At 39.5% G+C, this 23735-nt stretch overlaps 2 non-coding genes across 2 annotated transcripts; both read left to right on the top strand.

The window, feature by feature from the left end:
• The first annotated feature begins 21394 nt into the window (after positions 1–21394).
• trnaa-ugc (transfer RNA alanine (anticodon UGC)) lies at positions 21395–21466 on the top strand. The gene has a single exon. It is a non-coding gene; the product is annotated as a tRNA-Ala (tRNA).
• Positions 21467–22542: 1076 nt separating this feature from the next.
• Positions 22543–22615, top strand: trnak-uuu (transfer RNA lysine (anticodon UUU)). The gene has a single exon. It is a non-coding gene; the product is annotated as a tRNA-Lys (tRNA).
• Positions 22616–23735: the final 1120 nt, after the last annotated feature.

Raw genomic sequence — 23735 nt, 5'->3', positions numbered from 1 at the left:
CACAAGTTCAGCTGTTCTCCAGTTTTGTTACGCATGGTTTTTCATTGCAATTGAGTTCAGAGCTGGAGCTGATCTCCAGACAGTACAGTGTTTTGGGTAAGTTGTCGAAATTCGCATGAGGCTGCAGACAACTTACCCAAAGTGTTTTCTATAGCTTTCAGGTGGAGTTCATTTATATCAAACAACGTAAGTGGTATAAACGCAACAAGCCAGACGGCAGTCCAACTTATAATTTTCTGACGCGAGGCCTGACGCGTTATTCATTATGCCACTGACCCTGCTATTGTAGTGCTAAAAAACACGTTTTCTACATTTATGTCTGTTCACTCTAAAAACTCTAAAAAGGACAAAGGGTTTGTGTGTCCCGCTAAAATTCCGCTTCATTTCGAATGCAAATAAAAACCGTTTTGTTCCAAGAAATCATAGATTTGTCACATCCTTCATACTATACTTCTCTCTTGTATTAGTAAAGCATTTTGATTTAAACTGAACAATATATGAAAGGTTTCATCTATACACTTACACATAATAAGTATACGAATAAATACTCGGAAGAAGCCGCAGCTCAGGTATTATAGAGATTTAAAATCGGATCGGAGGATTTAGAGTCCAGACTGCAAACCAACAGCTTACATAAGTCTTTTATAGAACCCTTTTGATTTCCTCTACTTTGTCCCTGTGATGTCATTGTCCTGCTCGCAGCCGAGCCCGACACACGTCTGGTTTCTGTCGCTTGACGCACACCCTGCGGTCCATGCGGGTCCTAATACCCCAGTACAATGAAGGGGACACTAAACTGTAAACAGGTGCCGTCCTTCGGCTGAGACGTAAAACCGAGGTCCTGACTCTCTGTGATCATTCAGGAGAATGGTGGTGGTGGAGGGGAGTCCCCATTACCTGTAAAGCGCATTGAGTGGAGTATCCAGAACAGCGCTATATAAGTGTGCGTAATAATAATAATAATTATTATTATTGTAATGTAAAATGCAATAAAAAATAAAAAAATATCAAACTTTGATTCAAAATAGATTAATGTAAAAACTGATAAAGCTAATGCTTTTTTCAGGGCTATAGCTGTAGCTGCGAGAAGGTTAAAAGCGCACAAGTGATCTGTCTTTCGTCAAAGTAATTGCCGGAGCAGTAAGACGCAGAGCACCATCCAGCAGCTGTAGACGATGTTCGGGGAAGAGCTAATTCTGTTTTTAGCACAGGGAGTGAGAATGAGCTCAGTCCGGCTCCGAGCAGAATCCATCCTGGTTTGGTTACAGTGCGCCTGAGGATCTTTGGATCGCAACGTAAAAAAAACAATTGCTCACATCGTGTGACTTCCACGACAGGAAGGAAAGATATCACTTAAAAAAATCAGAACTGAAGATTTGGATCCTGGGCCTCAATTTGATCAAATTATTAAAATAATAATTATTAAAATATCAGATTGTGTTTCTGCAACATTTCGTGCACAGTACGCCATTTTTATCTAAAAATAAAACAACAGTCACAACGAGAGCTTTATACGCAGTCTGGGGTATATTCCCTTTTTATATTTTTGCCACTTTATATCGAACCTGTTATACTCCCAGAAGTGCACAGTAGATTGTACTTAATAAAAATTTACAATTCACCACTGGTATAAACACATGTGTGCCGTGTTTGCCTTTGTAAGCATTTGTTTAAAAAATAAGTTCACAATACGATAAAAACACAGAAAGCACAAACTTTATAATACAACGATACAAAATCAATACCAAATCATTATGCCAATTAAGTACCTATCCTTTGAAAACAGAGAACATCTTTATATCTACAAAAAACTTGACATTTGTATGTATTTTTGAATTACAAAGCAGACAGAGTAGTCCCTTAATTCAAAGATCGGATCTTGGCCAAAACAAGACAATCAGACGTGGGCTGAATTCGGAACAGGAACCTCTACTTCGTCGTTTATTGAACTTTTGATAAATGTCTGAATGAAACAGATTCGCTTTTTTAACTCTTTGATTAAAGTACACAAAAAGCACCTTCCTTCGAGCCGGAATCGAACCAGCGACCTTAGGATTCCCTACTAATTCCCCTACACTCCTCCGCTCGACCAACTGAACTATCGCAGGGATGGCGGTAGGCTCTCTGGCACATACTGCCCAATGGAGTGAAATGTATAAACTTCCAGGGATATTACAAAATGTTTGATGGGCCATCAATCATTCCAGGCGGAAATTGACTCCTTTTTTTTCTCGAGGGATCATATTAAACATTTCATTAGTATCGAGAGGAGGATCACCATGAGACACAAAACAAATAGTTTCTTTCTGTCTTTATTAGAAAGTAGCGTTTGTGCTACATTAATAATATTTTCGTGGAAATAAAGAAGTTTCGAAATGTGGTTTTGAGTTAAATATTAGCGTGTTCATGTAATTAGTTTGTGTTTGTCATTACTATATATATATATTGCCATGTTACTAGAATTTGTAACTGAAGTTTACTAGTTGTGTTTTTTATGATGGTTAGACATTTGTTGATTACAATATTGTATATAATGTATAATTTGAACTACATATTTTTCAGGTGTGAATAGTTGTATATTTTAAGAATAAATTTCTAAAATAAATCATTGGCTTTATTTACTAGTTTCTACACCTATAAAAATCTTTCTTTGATGTATAATAGACCTTTAACTATATATGTATAGTAGTCTTCTAAATTTATCCGTATAATAAACTACAACCATTTATGTATAATAAACATATAATCAATTTCATTCTAGACCAGTTACGGAGCACAGTTACTCGTGTGGTATGCGTTCAATAGTCGTATATTCTACATCTTTTGCGCACTGGGATGTGCCGATTTTAACTTGGCAAACCAAGATACACATTTTCTAATGAAACCTTAATTAAAAGACAGTTTGTTTCTCGAAAGCGTGTTATGTAAAAAAAAGAGAAAAACGAAAATATATGGATGGTAATCTTTCAAAGCTGAAGATTTTACTTTTGAAAAATTGACATTTTATGTACTGTATGCAGATGCATTCGCTGGTTTTAGAACTTTGCTGTACTTCCTGAATCATTTTCAGTATTATAAAGTGGGTGTAGATTTTTCTTTCAGGTTAGGACGCGAGTGTGTACATGTGTTTGATTTTCGTTTCACTGATTCTCATTGAAGATTTGGGAATTAACGACGAAAGAATCAGTTGCCTCGGAAAGCAGAAGGTTTGGTTCTCAACGATATTGAAGACACGCCCATGTAGAGCAGCGGGTGATGATTTGTGCTATAAAAGACCAAGTGCTCAAAGTGACGTCTGCGTTTACCGTTTAGACTTTTCATCTCGGGCGCACTTTTAGAAAGCAAAGATAGAGCAGTTGTGTTGAATCACATTATAACAGCTGTCAGCAGAGTGGCGCAGCGGAAGCGTGCTGGGCCCATAACCCAGAGGTTGATGTATTGAAACCATCCTCTGCTATGTACACTTTATGCACGATTGATAAGCATACCATCAGTTTAATGAAGTGCATTAAAACTGTTTTTTTTTCTCTCGTGTGTATGAAAGCTTCACACTTAAGGTACTCTTTCATCTTTACCAATAGCAGATGCCCAAATGTATCTTTGGTTGTTCTGCGATCCTTCATAGTTTCCTCAATTCCTTCAAATGAACATCCATATCAAAGCAATTATGTATATATATTACAATTAAGGTACATATTAAAAATATCAACGCACATTTGTATAATGCTCATTTAATAATGATTGTCAAGGATTGTCAAGTTCTCCAACAAATCTGTGTTCTAATTTTAAAATATTTTTGCTAAGGATACAACGGGTGTATAAATGAATTCTCCCAACAGCCAGTTAAAGAAAAATTCCACACGTGAAGATGGTTTTCTTGGACATTGACTTAGGTACTTATTTGTTTACTTGTTGTAGTTGCACACGAGTAAAACACGAAGATTTCCTGCCACATTCAAGAGGGTTTGCGAAGAAATCCCTTCGATTTTTAGCGGAGATTTTGTTTACATCATCACAATCTGAAGCACGTCCCTGAGTACGTTTGACCCACCAGCCCTTTGTTTAACAGCTGCACAGGGACACATTCCCGTTGCTTTTCACAACTCACATGTTTGTAGTAAAAGAAAATAAAATACTGTCATTTTCTTGCCAGCTGGCAGTATTTCTTCTGCACTGACCAGGAGTAACCAAGAAGTTCATTTCATCTTTCGCAGGCTGTAATCTACAGAAAAGGAAGTGAATACTTGTATTAAGCTAAATCAAGCCGACGGAGTTGCACTGCTGTTGTTTTTCTCCACTTTTCGTTAAAAGGAGAAAAAATCACTGGCATTTTTTGGAAGCATTTCTTCTGTCCTGAGAAGCAAGATTTGTATTTTATCTTTCAGAAGTTGTATGAATTTCTTGAAGTTCAGAAACAAATTGTTCCAGAAAAGAAATGAACACTTGCTTCAAAGTAAATCAAGACGTATGTGTCTCTTGCTGTGTGTGCTCTTATCTGTCCATCTCTCGCTCCTCTTCTCTCTGGCAGTCTGTGTAGAGTATCTGAAGGGGATGTAACACCACTTGGAAAAGAAGAAAAATTCTCAGGAAAAATTCTCAGGCAGAATAAAAAATCATTATTCTCTTCTCAGTCAGATTCACAGCTCAGACTCACACTCAGACAGGATCTCAACTCCGTACTGCTCTCTATCCTCACAATCCAGAACTAGAAGATATTCAGACAATCAGTGCTGCTACATGAACAATATCAGACAGAACAGCCTGGACTCATGTCACATTTCCCCCTTTTATCCTTCCTCCCAGCCCTCTTAGAGACATAAAAGACCTCCTGGTTCTCCTCTCTGTGAACTGGGCTCAGGGGTCACTGATCTGGCAGTTGTGGGCTCTGTTCCAGGTTGAAAGCAAGAAGGTTCTATTAACGCTTTCCAGGACTTCCAGCCCTTCAGTATTACTTTCTTTACTGTATGTCAGCCTCCCAAAATGTTTATAAATGTTTTATAACACATATGAGTGTGGAATTATCTTATTATTTATATATAGTATTTATGTAATAAACACCAGTAGTGACACTATGATCAGTATATTGATTATTTGTAGCCGATGGTCCGATGGTCGTGTCTACAATAGTGACCATTTGACCAGTCTGTAGCTCTGGGCAGTGGGACTCAGATCACACAGAAGACCCGTCTGTGTGTGATTCCATACCAGCCCTGGGATTCAGCTACTCTCACAAATGTCTCACAGACCGTCTTATAAATTTACAATTAGATGAAGTCATGTAACAGTTTTACAGATAATTTAAATAATCAGACAGCAGTTTTGGCAGTGGATACATCTCCACATGGGGAAAAGAAACTGAAATATATGTGCTCACTGTGAAGTAGGAAGAGGTGGTCAGACAAGCAAAACAACTTTGCAAATAATGTGAAGTGACATTGTTTTGTGTCAATCAGCTCACAGATTTCGCTTCATGTGCCTTAAGCTGTGCAATTTGTATGGTTGTTGAATGAGATTGGTTTCTTCACAAGCCCAGTCAATTGCCCAGCTTGCCGACGCACACCTTCATGAAGACTCTCTTTAAGATTTCATTGTCAAGTCGCCTCCTTTGCATACAATAGTAGCACCGACACTAAGAGAAAGGATGAGAAATGGCGTTTATCAAGCGATTGCAGTGTTTGTTTGACTGAGGATCCTTGTGTGCTGAACTGGCCTCTGGAGAAGTGTAGTGCAGTAAAACAGAAGGTTTGTGTCACTCAAGATTGTTACAGAACAGAACAATACAATTACAATACTTTTGTGAGAGTAAATATTACTGGTGCATCACAGTTCTTATAATGGTGAAAACAGGAGCACCTTCTCTACATTTTTGACTGAAGTATTTAAACGGAAAGAAATAATATCACTATGCAATTCATAAATGCAATTGAGCTCCTCTAAATGTTCTAGTCTGATGAAACAATGTATAGAATTAGGTGACAATATCGGAATTAATTCAAATGCACAAGATTAATTTTCAGCAACAAAAAAAGTGCTCGGAAATATTTTACAAGAATGAAACCTAACATTCACCTAAATAAACATTCACCCTCTACATAAGTAGAGAACAGTAGGACAGAAGGTTAGTGTCACTGGACACTGCATCAGAGAGGCCGATCTCTTCTCCCTCATTATGCAGGCTTACCCACTCATGATGAACTGTCCTCCAGTGATACTCAGCTGCCATCATCGACTCAGACATGACGTTCATGTACATATTATACCTTAATATGGCACTGCGTTACAATAATTTGATCAAAACAACTGGTGAAAAAATAATAATCAAATATTTCTTTCCTTCTTTTAGTAAAGATAAAGACTTTGTCCAAAAAAGAAGCATTTATACCTTTCCTCTCCTACCAGCCCTTACAAGTCACCCAGTTTTTAATTTAGAGCTGGATTAAAGCTCTAGTCTCTTTGGGGGTGTGAGTTGGAATCCCACTGCTGCCAAATATCTCCAACTATCTCAGTGTTAAGAAGCAAAAAACACACATTTGCTGCAGAAGTAACAGGAGAATTTGTGCCATTCAGCCTTATAGCGTGATGTCATTTTCTCATGCTCATTTTTAGATGCTTGTGATCGAATCTATGATTCTTATGAGTGTGCCCTCCATAAAGGTAGCAGATATAACGTGCCACGTTTTCAGAGAATCGCATTAAATACAGTTCAGAAGAAGGCGACAAAGTGTCCGCTAGGCAGTTCAGCGATTTCAACAGTGTTCTCTGTTGATTAGGTCCAGAATGACACCCGTTACAACACACAGTGTCAGGCATCAAAAAGACTTCCCAAAACCCTGATCCTCTCCTTGATCCGGTGATGGCATCCAGACATTTCCTGCAACAAAGCCAGGATACGATCTTCAACAACACGAGTGAAAGGCTAATTCCCAACCTTTGCAATCCTTTGCAAAGAAGGACCGCATGTGCTCAGTGTTAAATGCACTGTTCATTATTATTAATCATAATAATAATAATCTTTACATTATATAGTGCCTTTAAAGGTGGCTTTCCAAAGCGCTTTACAGAATGAAACCAATAAAGTTAAAAAATACACAAGATAAGCAGGATGAGAATACACAGTTAGAGGAGACAATAGATGGTGGTATTAAATACAGTAGGAACAGAGGGGTAAAGAATAGTTCATTAAAGGCTCTTCTTTGTCAATTCAATGAAATGTTTCAGAAATGCTGAACGATTGATGTGTTTCACGCGCAGCGCGGGCTCTCCTTTGCTTACAAATATTTTTTTTCCACCAATTTACTCAACTACGATTTTTGCTGAGCATTTTGTTTGATTGCTTCCTATTGTATACTGCACTGATTTCTGTATTGTTCAATTTCCCTGTTGATTTTAATTTCTTGTTTTCTAAGACAATCAGACCAGCTGTTCTGACCATACCTTGCACTGGAGCCACTCTTTTCTTTCCAAAGGCGTGGAGAGAGATGCTACTGCAGGTAACACCCCATGAGAAACATCATGAGCATCTGTAAAAGCTCTCTACCTGCCCGCTCCCCACACCGACGTGTGTGAGCAGGGATTTAAAGGGACATTTTGAAGTGTAGAAACATTTTATTGTTACATACTTTTTCTGTGCAGTTAGTTCTCCTTCAACTCCGCCCAACAACAGAGGTCAGTTTTAATACAGGAGTAAAGGCACATTGCACATCTGCAAAACATCACATACAGGTTTAGGGAGAGCTACATCAGTGATTGGAAGGTAGGAAGTTTCGGGTCACTTTTTTATTATAGATTCAAGCAGCCCTGAATACCTTTTCAAGAAACATTTCAGAATCCCAGTCACGTCCAGTATGATTGCTACACAGGTCTACAGTATACAATCAGAATACTGTTTGTGCGTTATATAAAACACACCGCCCAAAGTATTTCTAAAACAGGAATTACACGTTTCTGAATGCGCGCTCCTTTATAAATAAAATAAAAGGTCTGAAGCCTGCTCCAAAGAAGCACTATATTCAGAGCTGACAAAGAAGTGATAGGAAACATCTCGGAAAACGAAGGTGCAGTCATTTCCAAGCATCGCACAACAAGAGCTGAACCCACCCGACGTTCTCCAAAAGAGTAAGGTGTTGGGAGTGTGGCTGGGTGGTCTAAGTGCTGGGTTTGTGCTCCATTTTCTTCGCTGGGTTAGGTTTGAATCTTGCCGCTGCTAAGTGTTGGTGGGTTAAGACCTTCCTTCTATTGCGAGTTCAATGGGTAAAAGCTTTGCTTGACAGTCTGTCGAGAGACTGAACTAGGTGTTTCAAGATAGTCTTTGTCAGCTTAACATCAAGGCATAAAAAAGCCTCATTTTGTGTTCCCAACAGCAATGCTCTTTGGTCCCTTCAGCATTATGCAGGGAACAACATCTGCCGTGATCACTTTTGAGTCAGTGTGAATCGTAGTGTGCCGCAATTGTTTTTTAAATTGGTTTTGTAGGCATGGTGCATTTTTCTGTGAAACTTGAATGCTGTGCTTTTTCACGCAGAATCATCGGCAGGAGCAAAGCTTATTCAATCTTTGCGCACAGCACTCCATCAGAAATACTTTGTCCAAGTTTTGAAGAGATTGTGGGATTCTCTGCACACGTTCACATTGCGTACCTCAGACAACAACACCATTCGATGGGAAGTTGATTCTGCTTCTTGCAGTTGTCCCTGTGGTTGCAGTAGTTACAAAGTTGCACTTTCCTCCACCTTCTGCTATAGTATTCACTGGGTGAGCTTCATCATTTGGCTCAGAAAGGTCAACTGTGCTTCGGAAAAAATCAGCTGCAGTGTCGTTATTTTGTCGGTGAGTATGGCTGTCTTTTAAAGCACATGAAAAACACGAGTTTGTGGATTTCTCCAAATAGCAACGAATTCAGTTGTGCAGTGCTTTACTGCTTTCAGAGGGTCTTTTATCAACGCTGCTATAGTAGAGAAGTGACATAATCACAAACACAGCCATTTGTGCTGGCTGTTTCTATCACATGATTTTAACTAATTTATCATCATCTCCAGGAGAGCACCTCGCACTGCTCACTGAGCTGATGTACAGTATGTGCCCATTTCTCAAAAATTAAATATCATCTGAACTGATTTTTTCTATTTTAAATGCTTTCCTACTCTTTTAATATTTCAGTTAAATCTTGAAGTACTTTCCATTGATATTAATCCTAGTCCCGATGAACGATTCTTGGACATGGTGTACCTTGAATAATGTTCTTATAGGTTCCAGTTTGGAAAAGTGCGCTCTCCAGAAGCTACCGAAACCTCCAATGGTCACACAAAGCTTAATGCAATAGCAACGTTTGGGGTTGAAAAAGAATATTACTTGCTATGAATACGAACACTGTTACAGGAGGCGCGTAAGGACTATTTTAGCTCAGATCATCAATTTATCTTACATTTCTACTCCATTAATATCGCTATTGAGTGCTAAAGGTAGGTCCTGGCAATACTTCATGAGATCTTCTTAAGAAAACTTAAAAAAATAGATTTCCAGTGCTGAACAAAAAGTAAAAAATATCGATTATGTGCAACTGATAAAATCTCTCTTCCAGGGATGTTGTAGCCACATGCAAATTACTTTATCAGCTTTAAAAGTTTCTTTTGCATTTATAAGACGATCAGCATGACACTCAAAACATACCTGTATTCAGTAAGCGCTGAGTCTGCTGGCTGAGCAAGTTGCCTCCTCTACACACAATAGCAGCCCTGAAGCTAAGATAAATGAAGAGAAATTGCTTTTATTGGGCACTTTTCATATCCGATGAGCTTGACATCTCCCAAGGGCGATGGAGTTTTTTTGCGACACTGCTTTTCCCTTTTTTCTTCTTTCTGTACTCTGATGGAAAAAAAAAAGAGAAATCATGTAAGGGAAAAATGTATTTTTTTTCATGGAGAAAACCTGCACCAGGAAATGTTTTGTTTTGAAGAAGTGATTTAACATGATACATGACCTAATTTACTGGAGTAAATGCTCACACTGCAAGGTCTGCTTTACTACAAGAGAGAAGTAGAGTGAAAGATGTCATAATTTCACTGCGTTGTTCAAGAAAACATCTTTTTCTTTGAATTCTAAATCAATCAGAATTTCAAAGTGACACACAAACCCTTTGTCTGTATTAAAGAGATGATATTTTAAAACTGATAAAAATGTAGAAAACACGTTTCTCACTTAGAAATTTTAGATGGGATGGTGTATTACTAGTTGCAGCGCTGAACTTACCATGGTGCAATTCAGTTACATGATTGGCCAGTGGTTTAATGGATAACGCGTCTGATTTTGCATCATGAGATTGTAGGTTCGACTTCTACCGGGTTCGTGTGTTTTTAAATCAGGCTACTCAGAAATAGATGTCCATTATGTGAATGAACCGCACCTGAAAGCAAACGTTGGTCAGGTTTCCTTCTTTCCAGCATGAAATAGCAAATCGTTACAAAAAGCACCAGCTAATGTCCAATAGCATTTTAATTAACATGAATATACTGTAAGGTCTTGGTACATGGGATTGGATTTCATCCACAATTTAAAAAAGGGCAAATTATATTTACAGGCTTCAGACACTTTTTAATACAAAAGTGACCTAAAACTCTGTAACTTTCAGGTTAGTTTGAACCTGTAATGAAAAAGGGGCCTGAAACTTCCATTCTGTGATGTAACTGTCTCTAAAGTCGGACGTGATGTTTCACGGATGTGTAGTGTGCCCTTTCTCTTGTCGTGTTCAAAATGACTTGCTGTGTAATTTCCTGAATGCGTGTTCTGTACTGCTCTGTTATTTCATTTAGATTATCTATGTGGTGTACAGATAAAACCAAACTGCATGGTATAATTTCCGGGTTCGGCACCAGCTGAACCTGAACATACATCAGCCAATCTCGACATGATTTGAACACACAACCTTCTGATGTGGTATCAGATGCACTACCGTTGCACCACAAGGTCACTCCCCGTAAGTGCTTTTAATTCCCCCAAGGAGAAAAATCAGCGTCCCTGAAAAAGATTTTTTTTTCATTCTCTCCTGTGAGAAGCGTCGCTCTTCCAACGAGGGTCTCTTCTTCCCAGACCACAGATTATTCTTCCTGTCCGGCTCTCATACAGAGAACAGACACACTGTCTCCACTAATGTGTTTACTACATCTATAGATCTGACCCCCTTACAGCCCTGATATTCCTGGACAGGATCCCATATTGAGCAGTATTTCTCGCGTTGTGAACTTACAGTGTGTACACAATGTACTTTATACATAAAGTAAGTGTTTTCGTAACTCTTGGACGTTTTGTGAAAATATTACTGGCATGTCAAAATCGCCCCCTCAACTGAACAGTTCCACCCCCCTCAGTTTTGGATAAAAGGTTTGGATAAAAAGTTTTTGAACACTTTCACTTACTGAACTTGAGCCGTAAAAAATAGTTGTACTTTGTCAATACTAACCCCGAATTCACAGTTACTACATCAGACTGTTTGATGTGCAGGGGGCTATCCATCCAGGAACAGCACGTTACATAGTGTCTATGTTTTGGGGTGTCAACATTATTATGACCTTATTTGCTCAGGTGGACCAATGGCTTGCAGTAGTTTATCCTTATACTTACAATCGTTATATAACTAGGACTGTAGTTATAGAAGTTTGTACTTTCTGTTGGTTTTACAATGATTTCTTAATGATTCAGAACCTCGTTACTGTTGATGTTGTTGCAAAAATGAACACATATGGTTGATGCTCCAGACAAAAATAATCACGTGAGTTCTGATGAACGTGGAACTGTTCTTCATCACTAAATACCAGATTGCTTGTCGTTATCTTCTAACATGAAATACTAATCAGTGGCATGCTTACGAGAATTCACTTGGATGGTTGCAACGGCTCCGTTTAAACCAAAATATCACTGCCCCCCTCAGGATTTCAGACCCCCCCCTACAGATCATTCCCCTGGCGCCAGTCCTGGGTATAATGATGAACATAGCTGCCTTGCAAGCAGTGAATCCGGGTGTGATTCCCACCTGACCCATCGACAAACCTTTTCCAATGAATCTTTGATCGATTTAAAAAAGTCTTGAAGCTGGTAGGCTAGGGAAGAAGCACTGTTTGAGTGCACTGAGGAAAATGTGCTACTGTGCTGTGCTGCTCCAGTAGCGCAATTGGTCAGGTTGTGGTGCTTTTGTAGTGGAGTCATACCAAGGTTGTGAGCTCAATCATCACGTGGAGTAGGTTCCGTTTTCAGCTGCAGAAACGTGCTGTTGAATTTAAGTTGGTTCTTGTGTTACTTTTTCCTCTCAATGGAGCTGTATTAATGCAGGCACACCTGCTTCCATGTCAAGTTATTTTATCATTGCTCACAAACCAACACACTGCAGACACCTCTGATATTGTCACTGTTTGTGGGCCACATGTTCCTGCTGTCAGCCTACCATGATCATACACCTATAGAAATATTATTGCTGTAGTACAGGAGCGAAGAAACGAAACGAAAGCACACCAAGTTTAAAAAGGTCAAAATGTGTCAAAGCCCTTCCTCGAGGAGGATGGGGTTCAAACCTACTTGTGTAGAGTATCATGTACTAAGAGAAGAGTGCTTTAACCACTAGGCCACCTCCATACACACTTTATCCCCCTCCGGACATGAGTTGGCCTCTTTCCCCATACTCAAGGGTAATTTTCCTCTTCCACCTACAATTTCAACATTTACCTTGCGAGATGTCAAACCACAGAGCCTGTGCTGCGCTTCAGTGTTAGCTGTAGTGGACAGCCCATTGAACATAAAAAGCATATTGAACTCCTTTGACATAAGCCATTTCTCGTCACTTGCTCAGCGAGCAGGCTCAGCGCACACTGAATGCAGGTGTCTCAGAGCAATTGAGATGTGTCCAAGTGGCTGTAAAAGGGATATCTGATGCCAATGCCATGGCTTAGTTCTCTGGTTGGAGTATTCTCGGTCGCATTTAATGGCAACGTCATGGCAACGTCAGCTCAAACCACCAAATGGAGACGGGCGTGCCGACAAGCTGACCCTGCTGATGCAGGATTAACACTAGGATGCGAGAATGCTGTGGCTTAGTTGGTTAAAGCGCCTGCCTAGTAAACAGGAGATCCTGGGGTTGAGTCCCAGTGGTGCCTGTCTTGCCACACAGTTTATCATTATGGACAGCAACATGCTTCTACATTAAATTTAATGGAAGTGTTCATTTAATTTTTGGAGCAACTTGTTTTTAAAAAAATCCATACAAATTGCAAAAGATAAAATACTCATCTGTTTTGTCAGTGCAGAGGAATTACTGCCAGCTGGCAAGGAAACGAAAAAGATTTTTTTGTCTTTAGCCAAAAACCTGTGAATGTAGAAGAAAGGTGATGTGCGTTAGTTTCTATGGCACAGTCAGTCACCGTATCCTTCAGTTAAACATAACGTTGGTAAATCAAAAGTCCCCAGAGACGCATTTCAAATTAATCCGACCTCAACACCGTCTCCCCTAAATGTGATGGGGTTTCTTTGGATGTCCTTAAGCATCCTGATAGTTGCAGAGATTTCAAACTTTTGGCACAAGTCAAACTACAAGAAGTTAATAATTGAGCGCCTAAGTCAATATCACGGGAATGTGACTATGTAAACTTAAATAGTATTCAAAATATTGCAATTTTGTTGTAGTTTAAAAAGATATTTTAGCTGGGGATCCTCAAATGATGAGGGTAGAAAAGAGAACTATTCGACACCATCAGGAGTGCTTAACGTGATAAAAGTGTTTTTTAATCACAAAGTGAAAATAGTGAATTTGTCTTTCACTTAGGCGTTCATTAAAAGCTCATTAAACAATGAAGGAGAGGCTCGTGTTCCGAATTCTCTTCGTGTCTCATTGTCTTGCTTTGATTTTTAAAATGTAAACTGTTGGCTATTCACTCTTCCTAACACAATTAAAGAGCCGAGTTTAGTTCAGAGGTAAAGCATCTCATGCATCGTTTTCTATCACCAGCATCTCCACTCTGGATTTCTTTTTAAGCGCGATATCTTTTCTGTGATTTCTTTCGTTTGAATTCCCTCATGTGTGAATTTCAGCGCGACACATAAACTCGTTTGTCTGTTTTAAAGAGATGCAATTTTTAAAACAGACAAAATGAAAGACTGTTTAACTAAATACACATAGAAAACGTACACCTAATTGAGAAAATTTGGACTGGGGCGATTTATTATTGTAGCGGCACAAGCTCACAGTGGTGCAATTGAGGAATGCGGTACAAGGGCCAGTGGTACACTGGATAACGCATCTGATTATGGATCAGGAGACTGTAGGATCATAATGCTCTTAAACCCAGTACCATAACCGTAGTGTGTTCAGTCCTACACAACCTTTCTATCGACTGAATAAGCCTCCTGTTCCATCTCCATCTTCTTCCCACACATTCCGGCTATTTCAGCACCGTTATTGTGGGACCACAGTCACAGATACGTAAGGGACACTATTCTGAAGAACCGTCTTAAATAAATAACGTTGCAAAAGGTAACAATAAGGGTTTCTTAATGTAACCTTACATTTGGCCGTACAATACAATTTTCTGTACCCTCAAAAAACTAAAAAAAAAATATTACTGCTTTCTCCTGAGAAAAACAAGTTTAGTGTCAAATCACAATAAATAATACAACAATTATACTAAATTAACACCCAGATATGACAACACACAGCTATGACAGAACACATTGAAGACTTAAAAGCCCTTTAAATTTTTATTTCCTTAATTTCCATTCTCTTCCCTCCCCAGGATAACTGAAAACTAACTATAATAAAGACTTATGCATTACTTGTAATACAGCTACTAATAAAGATATACATGGAAGTTAATTATTAATAAATAACACTTTTATTAATAAATACGTGTTAATATTTATATATATAAATATTTGTGGTGTCTGCAAATTTTTGTCGTTAAATATAATAATAATTTTCAAGCAAGTGGTGCATAACCTTGTTACTTAATGAGTACATTATTTCCATTACAAGACAGTTCTGATGTGATCAATTGTTCTGCTTAGTCCGCTACTGAGTTGCTTAAAACCTATGAAGAGGTGGTTTAAGCTAGACTCCTAATGCAGTAACATCTAACGGGCAGCAGCTGTTATTTTAGGTTTGTTGCAATTGAGAACAGGTTTAGTACAGAGTTGCTGACAAATTTCAGCGGAGTTTATTGAATATAAGTTTATTGCAATTGACCCATTGTAGCTACCAATCAGCAGCAAGGAAAAACAAACTTCACTTGTGCCTGTCAAAAAAATGGAAACAGAGTAGTAGTTTATGTGGTAATTTCAGGTACTGTACAATGTAAGAACTAATGTTAACTACTCCCATAGTAATGCGTGGGGTCCTATCAATAGAAAAAAACAATTGTTGTAACCCGAAAATACAACAAACACAAAACAAGAAGTCTTCCAGGAACCTAGGTAAATCCCGGTAGTTGTCTAACAACTACGAAAAAAAAACAAACGCAACAATTTCAAAAGAAAAAGAACATTAAAAACAAATCTGGGGAACAACAAAAACACAGAGTCTAATGCGAGAGCTTTTTCAAGTCTTCAGTGCTCCTCTCGTCTCAGTAGACCTCTCTCATATATTTGTGTACAGGTCAGCTGGAGATACACAGCTGATGGTAATTTAAGTAGGGAGCTGCGTCAGCATGCATGGGCTTCAAAGGAAAAAGTCAAGGTTTATTCCATGCTGAAAAGAGAAGGAAACACAATGTTTCAGCTGCGGAGCCTAATTTGATTGTGACTCGAAGTAAACCTTTACTTCTTCGTTTGATGTTAATTTATCTTCATCAGATACCTGATAGTATCTAAACTTAACAGTTGCTTTCAGTAGCTAAAGACACTAGGTGAGGCTTAAACTCACAACCTCGGTATAACTCCGCTGTGCACTGTTGTATAAGTACCGCGTGCTGACCAATTGCACCACTGGAGCTGTGCAAGGTGTGCAGAAACACAGGTTGAAAACGGTTTCGGTTGTGGATCCATCTATACATGGGGAACACTAAAATAGCAAGGAAAATACAAGAAAAGAAACTGAAAGAATTGTGCTAACAGCAAAGGGGGACGGAGGGAGGTGGTCGGACAAGTAAATCAGCCTGGCAGATTATTTGTATCGACATTTTTTGAGTCAATCAGCAAACAGATTTCTCTTCATGTGCCTTGAACTGTGCAGTTTGTATCTTCGTTGTAGATAGGTTTCTTCAGAAGTCCAGTAAACTGACAATAATGGAGAACTAGCTGACGCACCCCGTCGTGAAGACCCTCTGTAATGTGATTACACGTTTCATTTTCAAGTCGCCTCCTTTACACGCAATTGCAGCCCGGACACTGAGAGAAAGCAGGAGAAATGGCTTCAATTTCAATGTGAAAGCGCAGTACAGGCTCGATGGCTTCACATCTCCCATCAATCAAATAAAATTACAGTAAAGCGATCTAAATATGACTCTGAAGTACTGGGAAAGACGATTATTTTGAGCGTGCCTACCAGGGTCTGCTACGAGGCTGAAGTTACAGTAGCTTCTTATTCACCAGCTTCTTATGCGTGTTTTTCGTTCCACCTTAAATGGTGCTGCTGTGATGTTATGTCACTTTTCGCCTGTAGATGGCTCTCTTCAATCAGTACTAATCCGGCTGGAATACTGTAGACATCTTCACTGAAAGGGAATATCCAAATAGCGACTGTCCAAATTATATTTTTGTATGGAATATATTTCAGAAAATCGCAAACCAATTTTAAAAACTCACCACAACACGGACTTACACTGGGAAAAGGTGATTGCACTTTCTGCTTATTGCTACAGCCTTCCCCCCGATTATGAAAATGTCTCACAGTTCTGACACCGCCGTGTGAAAGACAATGTAACAGACTATCAAAATCCTGAAGTACAAGAAATTTTAATGCACCAGTTTCTTTAAATATGACCCTCTGATCCTGGCATGTCAGAATACATTTCGAAAAAGTATGGCACGAATTGCACGAATTGCAATGGCACAAATTGTTGAGAATATCACTGACCTTGCCGATATTTGCAGGGGATACGAGTGTTTTGCACATGTTGAACTACGACACGTCAAAATTGAGCTCCTTAGTCAATATCACCGGGAATGTCCAATAATGACGAACATCAGTAGCTTCAAGGAAACTTAGACTCGCACATGGAGTTTTATCTTCGAATGGAGGTTGGGAGAATTCATTTATACTCTCGTTGCTCATTAGCTAAACTATTTAAAAAATATATGACACAGATTTGTTCGAGAAAATTGTAATTGCCTTAAAGAGAGTCTTCTTGAAGATGTGCACCAGCTAGCTCTCCACTGTCAATTGACAGGACTTGAGAAGAAACTGTTCTCATACAACCAACATACAAATTACACATCTTAAGGAACATGAAGAGAAATCCGTGTACTAAATAACATAAAACTGTCGCTGCAAATTATCACCAAGCTGTTTTATGTGTCTGACCACCTCTTTCCTACTTTGCAGCGAGCACAAATCTTTCTGTTTCTTCATCGCTATTTTACTGTCTCTTTCCCCCATGTGGAGATGGATCCACAGCCGAAACTTTAGGTCGGTTCCTGTTATTCTGTCTGATTGAAAGAGCTTTATTAAAGGCACTCCCATCTCTGCAGGAAAGTTATTGCTGCTCTCAACACAATATACTGCAACCAAATATAGCGATACTGTCACTGCCTGTGGGCCACGTGTTCCTGCTGTCAGTCTATTATGTCATGTTCATCCACACCCAGAAACATTACTGCTGGAGCACAAGAGTTATATAGGCGCAGTCCATAGAGCAAGAATCTCTTAATCTCAGAACTGTGGGTTCAGCCCCCACATTGGGTCCCTCTGTGTCAATTTCATCCCCCCAATCCTCCTAGCATGACCTGATGGCGTAACAGTGATACCCAGTACCCAGCGTAATTCAGCTTTCTTTCCACTTGATTCAGATTTTGATCTGAAATCATCGGCCGAACAAGAGTTTGTCTAAATCGAGGGAGATCTGCTCACAAGCAAGTATTAAACACTTCAGCATTTTCTGTTCGAATACCACACTTTGTCAAAACACTGCCGCTTCTTAAGCTTATAAGTAACGGTTTTTGAGCACGCATTGTATTGTTAATGCTTATATTAAAAAAGCATAAATTCACATAGTGGAATTTGGACTGAACATAGTAGTCCAGCCCCTTTACAACATTACATACCCACTGATTAAAGCTTAAAACTACAGCAGCAGGAGTAACAATAATGACAACAACATGTTTGGAGTTCGGCATTTCATTTATTCTGCGGAAACATCGTATCGGAATGAACTGCCCGAGATAAAAGAGTAATTGCGGCTTCAGATCGTTTTTACAGAGCATTGCGTTGTTCTGTTCATGCTGACTACACACTTTAGATTTGTCATTTACTGCAGGCGTTGCTTTTCCAGGTTTTTCTGAAATTCCTCGCATTTGAGCCAGCACTAAAACATTTCATTCCCGTCGCTGAATACATCGTGGAAACGGTATTTGCAACGGAATGCTGTCACACATGAAACCTTTTTGTTATTCGGTTCTGAAGTTTGAAAATGAAAATAAAACGGGGGTCAATTCATAGGCTTGAAAGAAGTCCAAGCAGCATAAAACCCCGCGAATTCTCACAAAGGCTGCACCTTTCTTCTGCTGCTTTTATAAATCTGCCTTAAACATTTGAATGCATACCTTACTGCTGCTAATCACATTCACGTGTTTACAAAGCTTTTTTCTGTCCGTTATGTTTTTGCTAAGCAGTTTCTCCGTTTTCCTCGTACTGTGATTGTCAGCGAGCACAACAAGACTGAAACAGTGTAAAGGCAGGTAAAAAAGACAGGGTAAAACGCCTGATTGTCGGGAGTGGGATTTGAACCCGTGCGTCTATTTGGAGAGTGAAACACAAAGCTTAAAAGACACGAAGTTGTGAATTTGCTGTTTTAAACTGCTCGACTGTCCTGAAAAAAATGTGTGCTGATTGCTTCTTTCTTACCAAAAACCCAAACACACATTGAACATTTACCTCTACCATACATGTCAAAAGCTCACTCCCCATCATTTCTATCCCTTTATTTCATTCTTTTGATGCGTGTTTTTGCACATAACCTGTTACCTTTTTGTTGTTTTGCACACTGCCTGTTGTTGTTTTTTGCACATCGGCTGTTGTCTCTGTCTTTCTTTTGTTATACAATTGTATTGTTGTTGTGTTTTTTTTCTTTGTACTACTTATGTCCGAGAGCTAGCTAAATAGCATTTCGTTATACCTTATACCTGCGTATGAGTATAATGACAATAAACTTGAACTTGAACTTGACATAGTCTTGCAGGCAGTATATTATTTTATCGTTTACTCGTTTAAAAAAACACGGTCTTCTCGTTCCTAAGTCAGATTTTTAGTGCTTTCGAACGTTACTTCCAACCTGGACTGACAGCTCACCAGATCTGTTTGTGATCAGACCATGGAGTCAGGGGCTGTACCAAGCGCACGTTCCTTCCCAATGCTGAGGCGATCATTCAGAAGATGGGTGTGAAGAGAGACAAGCTTTGTCGACTAAAAAACAAGGCAGGATATGCACGGATACTAATCACTGGCGATAGTTATGTTCTCTTACTATTGAGACTCCTACATTGCAAGTTTTTTTGAAGACTTCGAAATAGGCACGGGTTTGGTTTGATAAAACGATCGTCGATTTACGAGACTGACGCCTTACCACTTGGCCACCGCACCTTCGAAAAAACGTGGGAATAATGTTGTTCAAATTATTTTTTTTCTGAATCTGGTTTACATCGCCTGGAGGTAGCAACAACAATAAAAGGGATACTTAACAAGGCGATACACTGTAGCAGTGTGACTCCAACAGATGCTCCTGAAGAGGCTGGAGGTTTAAGCCAGCTCCTTAGAGCGCTCGGCCGTGTTACTCTCAACAGCGGCTCTTCAGCTCTTGTTGTTTGACCTAGTGGTTTTATGAGGCGTGGAAATGACCGCAACTTCGTTTTCTGAGATGCTTTCTCTCACGTGGTGAAATCTCGACCTCTTTGGCATCTCTGACTATAGTTCTTCTGTAGAGCACCTCTGCTTATAGTGCCCTTGAAGTCATTTTATTTTTACAGGAAGACGCATTCCCTAACAATCTCTCCTGTTTTAGAAATGCTTCATAAGGCGTGTTTGATTCAACGGACAAACAGTATACTAATTGTTCAATGCAGATCTATGCAGCATTCGTACTGGATTTGACTGGGATTCTGAAATACTTCTTGAAAAGGTATTCAGATTTGAGAACCTATAATAAAAACACAGACCTGAAACTCCCTAGCTTCCAATCCTTTACTCTTCCTTTACTCTCGTAGTTTTCAAAACGACCTCCGTTGTCGGGCGCAGTTAAAGTGGAACTGGCCTGACTGCACAGGAAAGTACGGAATGCTAAAATGTCCCTTTAGACCCTCGTCATGTCTCTGTGAGGAACGGGTAGGTAGAGAGGTTTAATAGATGCTCATGATGTTTCACACGGGGTGTTACCTGTTGTAGTGTTTCAAAAGATGTGTTAGCGGACCACAGATTATCTTGAAAAGATTTGGGTTTGCACTGGCTGGGATTAAAAAACTGACTCAATTATTTGGAAGGCGCCTGTACCACCAACGCACTCCCGAGAAGCACCCGCAAATTATCACAATCCTCTCTCTCACCTACAAAGTTATAGAGACACAGACATCCAATGAAAGCTCAAGGCTCCACTCAAGGCTTTATTCACTCAAGGCTCCACTCTTTTGTTGTGATGTCATTTTAATAAATATTAGCTTTGACAAGGTGTCATTTTTGCCTCTTAAAGTTAAAGTCTGCTCCTTTCTTCCTGGTATAGAAAGAACTAAAAGTAAATTATTCAGCTCTACCGCCTGTGTGCATTGACAAGACATCCCAAAAGGACATATTAAATAAGAACACGATCCTTCCTGTTACCATTCCTGTGGTTGGGGCGTTGTTTCACCCTTTTACGTTAAATCATCAGTACTGCTGTATTTCTATGCATAGTTTAATCAAGAGCACTTAAAAGATGCAAATAGGTTTCAAATAAAATAGAATTGAAGGACAGTCGAGTAAGGAGGTAGAAAAAAAAGCACTCCCCCGTCTGGGAATCAACCACCGTCGCCCATGTAACTGGATGCAAAAATAACAGATTAATTTGTGCCCAGCCTCTTGAAGCTTCGATGCGATTATTTTTCCTTCCTTATTTTTTCATTCCTATGAATTTACTCTGTAGTAGAAGAAACGCGAAAGTGGGAAACTGCAGGCATTCTTCGTGAGTGGTGTGATCAGTGAGCACTTGCACATCTCTAAGTCTGTTCCATAAACTTTTTCATCGGGGATGTAGCTCAGTGGTAGAGTGCATGCTTTGCATGTATGAGGTCCCGGGTTCAATCCCTGGCATCTCCAGGTGCTTTATATTACAGTACTCACATCGCAATCTTCTGTTGAGTGAGAACTCTTTGCTCGTGTTCAGAGAGAGCCAGGTTTACACAATTAAATGCAGGCACACTCGACGTGCTGCACAGTTGCGCTGCTGTTTTAACAGAACATTTAGTTCTGTTAAATCCTAAATTATTTGAACTAATTTAGTTAAGGAAAATGCAAAAGAGCATGACAAGTATTGATCGTATAAAATATCCATGGCACAACTCGAGAAAGTACTGAAGGACTACACATCGACTTTTGATGATTACAAGAGATTCAAGAAACACAACCGTCCGCACCTGGGTTTGGATCCTGAACGCTAGAGTTAAAGGAACATAAGCGACGTTTATGACCTATAAACTCTCTAAATTGTCTTATAGTTTATGAAATAAAAAAATTACTTACTGATGATAGACGATTTATTAAATTTTAACAAAATCACAATTACAAACTTTTTCGGTTAAACTGTTATTCATATACTCTAACGTAAATAAACGTTAGTGTCTTCCGGTGTGTGAGCCAATTTCTCCCAAAAATATTCGTTAGTCTGTCGGGAGGCTGTGCAGGGTGTGAAGAAATAGAATTTCTAAAAGACAGGCTCCCTAAGCTTAACATCAAGGCAGAAAAAATGCTGTTTTCTCTACAGAAATGCTCTTTACATTTCAGCACTGTTGCAACTCCCTTTATAAAGGGTGTGCACACGTATGCAACCAAGGCATTGAAAGATTTTTTTTTAATTATTGTTCCAAAAAATGTTCCATTTGTTTTCTTTTTAATGTTGTTGATTAAAAGATTTTATTAAATGAGAAAAAAATCTGAATGTGAAAAAAGGTCCAAATGCTATTGAAAAAAATCAGTAATGTGAGGAAAGATGGATTGTGGGAGCCCCTTAACTACCCATGTCATGCTGTATTTCTCACTCATTCTACTGGGAGTGGTGCCGTCGCTTCATGATAAAGTCTGTCAGTGGTCATTCCAGACGGGTCAGGTATGACTGCTCTTCGGAACAAGAGACACGTGACTTGCGAGGATCCCGACAGTGTCGACTTTCTTTCAGAGCCCGGATAGCTCAGTCGGTAGAGCATCAGACTTTTAATCTGAGGGCCCAGGGTTCAAGTCCCTGTTCGGGCGGATGTGCTGTTCTTAAGTCTATTGTGAATGTCATTCTAAATAGTCTTTAATCTTTCACTGTTCTAGCTGTACTTGGTTATTTTAAATGTCCATTACTTGTCCATTACTTGTATTTACTTGTATTTACAGTAGTGTATTTAGTGTTTCATTTCACAAACCGAAAGTGTTCAAGTAGATCTTGTCACTCTACTCCACGTAATAAATTAAATCACAGTAGAGTACAGAACACGCAGTGAGGAGCTCACACAGTGAGTACTCTTGAATACAAGAGGAAAGGCACACTGCAACTCTGCAGAACATCACGTCCGAGTTTACAGTGACAGCAGAGGTTGGAAGCGACGTAGTTTTTTAATACTCGCTCGCTGAAGATCTCTCAAGAAACCTCGGTGGAGATTTAATGGGTGTCTAATAATCACGTTCAAAAAGGTGACGATAAGTTTTTTTTTTAACTAGGTAGCCTTAATGGCAACACGGTGTGAGTAGATCTTAAAGCAGCTGCAGAGTACCCGTAATGGCAACACAGTGCTTTGAGTTTGGCTTTTCTTATTTCTTCTGCAGAACCAGTGGAATCGGAATATACTGATCCGCATAAGAAGCGCTTTCGGGTTCTGATCATTTTTATTGAGCGCTGCTCTAAGTACCACAGGCAAGATGGCTGGTGGTCTTAGGCGTTGCGTTCAGGTCGCAGTTAACCCTGGAGACGTTTGTTAAAATCTCACTTCTAATAAAGAGGTCTTTCTCGTTAGAGTAGAAACGATAGAAGCCTTAAGCGGGAAAAAAATCACAACATCTCGCATTTCACGTGTTTAATGTTAACTGTCTCAGTGGTTGCCTCGGTGATTGATGGCTCTTCTCCCTCGCAGGGTGACGGCAAACTTCTTCAGAGAGGGAGTCTCCCACGCACGGCTTTTCTTTATCAAGAGCTGAGACAACAGAAACAGACTTCCAACTGACATGAATTACTTCTTGAGCGTTTATGACTGTCTTGAAAAGCTGAGAGCAGGTGAAAAAGTCTTTGGAAATGAGGCAATGACTGCTGACACTAAACAGAGCTGACGCTCAGCTGCAGACAAGCGCTCCTCGTTAGTATAGTGCTGAGTACCCCCGCTTGTTGCGCGGG

The sequence above is a fragment of the Lepisosteus platostomus genome, chromosome 5, assembly GCF_059453375.1.
Source record: "Lepisosteus platostomus isolate fLepPlt1 chromosome 5, fLepPlt1.hap1, whole genome shotgun sequence".
NCBI classification, from domain to species: domain Eukaryota; kingdom Metazoa; phylum Chordata; class Actinopteri; order Semionotiformes; family Lepisosteidae; genus Lepisosteus; species Lepisosteus platostomus.
This window is presented reverse-complemented; position numbering and strand designations above follow the sequence as displayed.